This window comes from Malurus melanocephalus, unplaced genomic scaffold (genome assembly GCF_030028575.1).
Source record: "Malurus melanocephalus ecotype Western Australia unplaced genomic scaffold, MMel_1.1 scaffold_226, whole genome shotgun sequence".
Classification (NCBI taxonomy): domain Eukaryota; kingdom Metazoa; phylum Chordata; class Aves; order Passeriformes; family Maluridae; genus Malurus; species Malurus melanocephalus.
In genome coordinates this window covers 1,183,590-1,188,354 of record NW_026623458.1, presented here as the reverse complement: position 1 = coordinate 1,188,354, position 4,765 = coordinate 1,183,590, and the positions used below count along the sequence as shown (strand labels likewise).

At 45.5% G+C, this 4,765-nt stretch overlaps 1 long non-coding RNA gene across 3 annotated transcripts in view; it reads right to left on the bottom strand.

The window, feature by feature from the left end:
• Positions 1 to 296: 296 nt before the first annotated feature.
• Positions 297 to 4,765, bottom strand: part of LOC130578410 (uncharacterized) — a 12,763-nt gene continuing 8,294 nt past the window's right edge. The window contains exons 1-3 of one of the 3 annotated variants that reach the window (XR_008965884.1): positions 3,529 to 4,759; positions 2,027 to 3,343; positions 297 to 819 (exon numbers count right to left, since the gene is read on the bottom strand). This is a non-coding gene — a long non-coding RNA (uncharacterized LOC130578410). Of the gene's footprint in view, positions 820 to 2,026; positions 4,760 to 4,765 lie in introns of those variants that run through there. The other 2 variants (XR_008965886.1, XR_008965885.1) reach the window with 2 other exon arrangements.

Genomic DNA, 4,765 nt, shown 5'->3' with positions numbered 1-4,765 from the left:
TGGGAGTGTAATCTGGAGCAGCTGCTGGCATTCCTCCTGTACCCCAGGAGCGATCAAAGGCTTGCAGTGGCTGCACTATCCCAGCATTACTAGGAGCGATGGAAAGGCATCAAGGATATGTAGGAATTTCCCTTTTATCGCAGCTGTAGCCACAGAGCATTTATAGGAAGCAGAAGGGATGAGTGACCCAGCCATCAAGCATTTTCCRAAATCTCTCCATAGCCACAAGTGGTAGGCACATTTTCCCCCTGTCCTCATGCTCTCTTTAGGGATCCAGCAGAAGTGCTRYRCTGGTGCTGGAAAAGTGGGGCCAGRCAGGGCCTTGGGAGGTCAAACACTGCTTTGCAGGATTTGCAGTGAAGAGTTTCACTAAAAAYGTGCATATATCATACTCCCATCACTGCCACTGCTATAAGTCTTGAAAGCAATCTTTGGTCTTTCAAAGAAGAATTTACCAAGCACCAGTCCTTAGCAGACACAGAAGTTATTGAAATAAAAAGAGAGCACGTCGCTYAAGTGTTTCATTGTTTGCCAAGTGGTTTACACGCACCAGTGGGAGCCAGGGAAAAAAAGGTGTTTGCATAAAAACAGCAAGGAATGCCTATTATATCACATTTCCCAGCAAAGCCCAGGCTGTTATCCTGGCAGTGACCAGCCTCATTGTGCAACAAACATCACCAAAGGGAAAAGATCACAAACGCTTCCATATGAGGAATCCCTTGGTCACTGGATGAAGGAATCTCACAGATGTCCCACTCATTTCATCAGGCATCCTCAAGAAGCATATTGGGATATTTATGTGATGATTATTGTGATAATCTGTGAATACAGAACAAAAAGATGCTACAAAATCAATCTTTTTTTTTTTTTTTCCCCAGAGAAGTGTTCTCCAGTTCACCTTATACCACTTGTGGCAGAAGCAACAAGAACTAAAAAAGTGACCTCMCTTCACAGCCCTCTACCAAACACCACACAGACCTCATTTCTTGGAGTTTAAAAGTGAAATTAGAAGTTTTCCTAGAGATGTGTTAGTTCATCAKAGGTAATGGCAAAATAGAAAATAAATATTAGTCTTGACACATGCTACCAAAATCTCTGAGCTGAATAGATATTCCACATGCAGGACGGACACATGCTATTTTATGTGAGGTATTAAAGGACCAGGCTGAAAATATGCAGACTTTAAGACCTTGTTTTAAGAAATTTTAACTAAAAACACATGCAGAGTACGCATTCTAGCAGATAATTACACAGAGTGGAGCACGACTCATAGAGAAAATAGGAACTGTAGCAACATGAGCTTTTTATCTAACAAATACAAGTATTATGAAAGAAGTACTTTCAATTTTCCTTTTTTAAAAAAGCTCATTTTTAGGCACTACAGGTCACCCACCTCTAGAATCTCACAAATCTAATCTACAATGTGTAAACACACCCAGACCAAGAAGATTTAGGAGAATACTATTTTTAACATATTCACTTGTCCAAAGCAAGTTTGGGGGAAGGAATAAAAAAAAAAAAAAAAAAAGGGCAATCTGTGAATATCCAAGAAAACATGAAACCTAAATGATGACAAGGCCAGTCGTTCTCAATCAATGACTCCTTCTCCTTCCTTCCAAGAACTGGGGAGTCTATATTTAAAAGCCTCGCACATTTTCTCCTGTTCCCAGGGTACTCAGCAATTTGAGATAAAACGAGTAAAAGGGTGACCTCTTTACTTTAAAAGAWCCCTGACGAGTTTTGCCCAGGTAAGGAGGCCGTTAAGTACTTTCTTTACCTGAGATTTCTGCAAGTTTTTAACAGCAAGAGTCCTTAGATGTCTGACCCACTTTCCCTGCAAAAACTTAGATCTAATTTTTCTTTTTATTTTTTTTTTCAATCTACTTTATTTGTGTGGGGATTCAGGGGGTGGGGAACAGAACACATGTAAGATGCTGTTTTTGAAATCCCTGCTCTTTACTTAGGTCTGAGATGACTAATGCAATTCTAAAACGCTGCACCATCAAGACGTGAATCACAAACCTACCTCAGCTGCTTCTGAAGGTGTTTTTGTGTGATTTAAGAGCTTCGCTAGAGAAGGCAAACTTTTGTTGATAGGATGGCAGCACTCATTACTTGCTAGTCAGGCCAGGCTGAAACTTCATTGTTTTTGTTTCCTAGAGAAAGAACTGAGATCACATCTGCATTTTATAAAAGCTCCTGAGCTGTTACTGATGGACAACAACTGGCAGCACACGCTCTGCCTCTAGAAACTCGCMTTGTTTTGCAGTCAGGGTTGCTAGATACCCTGTCCTCGTAAAAAGTCTGGTTAAGTCATTTAAGCTCTGAAATTGAGTGCTGCGCTTCCCTGAACAGCTCAGAGAAATTGTTACTAACAAGAATTACATGTGACAGGCTCCAGGCTCCATTATTCGGCTTCCTTTGTTCTCTAAAGGATTTTCATTATCAACTGAAGACCCGCTAACATTTCTAGCTTCTACGAAATAAGTTCTTTTTTTAGTTGGCAACTCRGATGTAAAGAGGGGGAGGGGAATGYATTTCCCTATCTGTTTTCTGGGATTTAATATRAAATCTGCAAAGGCACTATAACAGCAGGGTTGGGAGCTTGAGCAGATACGGGACTTAAGAATTCTGACATGTAAAAGGTGTTCGTGATATTTGCTGTCACTTAAGGTGTAGGGGAAGGAGTTGCAAACCCCTCAGCCCCTCTCCAGTTCCTGMCAAGCACATTGGCCAGTTTTGTGAGGACCAGACCAGCAGTGAAGCTGGAARTGAGGTGCCTYTTGCCTGTTACCCTGATTAGTGCCYGTGGCAGGGCAGGGGTGCAGGGGTGGCTGGCTTGCCCGGTGGGTGATGAAGCACTTCACCTGCCTGTTCCTAGAAGCACAAGTCCTTCTCCTGCCCAAACTGCCSGTCCTGTGAACCGTGCTGAGCCCATCAATCCTTCTCTCACAGTTGTCGTTGCAGGCTATCAGGTATCGGGCTCGTGTGCTCCTGCCAGCGAGGCTCCTGCACTTGCTCCTGTCCCTGGGCATCATGCACAGCTCGGGGCACGCGTTATTCTGCTGCCACAGCACATGAGCAAACTGTCTGTGCTCTGAGCCCAGAGCAGATGAGCAAACTGTGCCTTAAAACTCCCCGCTGATGATGGACTGGGAGGAATCGTGGAAGAGCAGGACTTGGAGCACAGGAGCKAAGGGATGGCAATCAGCCACTGGGCAGCAGAGCCTCTTCAGGGAGTGCGAGTGTGGGGCTGGAAATAAGGAAGTCTCTGAAAGTCCTCTGCCACATCACACTCTTCTCCACTCACCCCATTTCCATCTCTCTTCACGCGTTTGCCCCTCTATTGTCAGAAATACAATAAAACCATGGCTGTAGCTCAGACATGCAGCTGGCATGTTTATCCTACAAACACAGCGTGTGCTTAAGCATGGCTGGTGTGRGGAGAGGAGAGAGGAGCTTCTCCTGCAGCAGGACAGTGGTACATGGGTACATCAGGGAGGCGTGGAGGTGGCCCCAGGTAAATACCTGCAGATACCCAGAGCTTGCAGTGAGGTGCAGACAGAGTCTAGCAGGATGATCCAGCCCTCACTAAATGCAGCTGGGCTCCAGTTCACCTCATCTTCCCCTCSTTGAGATGGAGCCCTGTCACCTGACAGGCAGCTCTTTGCTCTGTACTGTGCAGCTAAAGCTGAGGCTGTCAGGAAAGTCTCAGTCACACTCAGCGTGTCCACCTCCCAAGGATCATTTTACACACAGCACAGCACCCTACCTTTGTCCTGCAGGAYATCCAAATCATCTAGAAATTTTGGGGTTGGGATCAAGTTGGTTTGCACTTAGGTCCTGAACTTCTTGGAATGTTCCTAAAGATGAATGAGGCAACTTTTCCTTCTTCAGGGGAGACCCTTGCAGGTATCTAACCAGACACTAAAAGGGTCTTATGGTAGGGTATTCTCCAGGTAGATTCTCTGGTAAGAACTAATCCAAATGCAAACTGGTGTACACCTTGTTGATGAACCTCACCGCCGAGAGCCTCACCTTGCTGATTTCAAGAACCCCACAGAGATAACTTATCACAACGGATCCATTAACCCCTCTTGGAATTGCATAACCTGATGAACTTTTACCATGAACAGAAGGCCAAGTAGGGCATTAGAGGAAAAAAAATAATCTGCCAGGCAAAGACCATTGTTGTGGCTGAGAAACCTCTGTTCTCTGAGGGCTTAATTTCACATTGGTCTAGGAAGACATAAATGACCATGCTCTTCATATCAGTTGGGGAGAGCAGATTCAGGACACAAAGCAGGTGGATCAGGACAGAGGACATCTCTGCAGAGTGGYGTAAAGGTATGGTGTAAAGGCAAGTGTTTTATGAGGACCTGAAAAGACAGTAAGAGCCACGTATTGAATTCCATAAAGGACATGGTCTCCTTGTGGGGTATCCGTATTAGGAAATACACATATTTTTTCCACAGCGGAGCAGAAACAGACAGTGAGGAACTTGAGCCCATTCGCTGTAATTTGGGACTCACGCTGGGGCAGAGAAACTACTCACCAGCCTGGGATTTCCTTCCTTCCTTCCCTCCTTGCCTCTGCAGCAGTGGGTTTCAACCCCTGGAAAAAAGAGGTGGAAAGGAGAGGTGGAAAGGAAAGGTGGAAGGGAGAGGTGGAAACTGCCCTCGCGTTTACCCCCCGAGGGAAAACTTCCAAGCTCCGGGAAAGGCTGCCTGGCCGGTGGTCAGAGCCCCCCGAGCCGCTCAAGCTC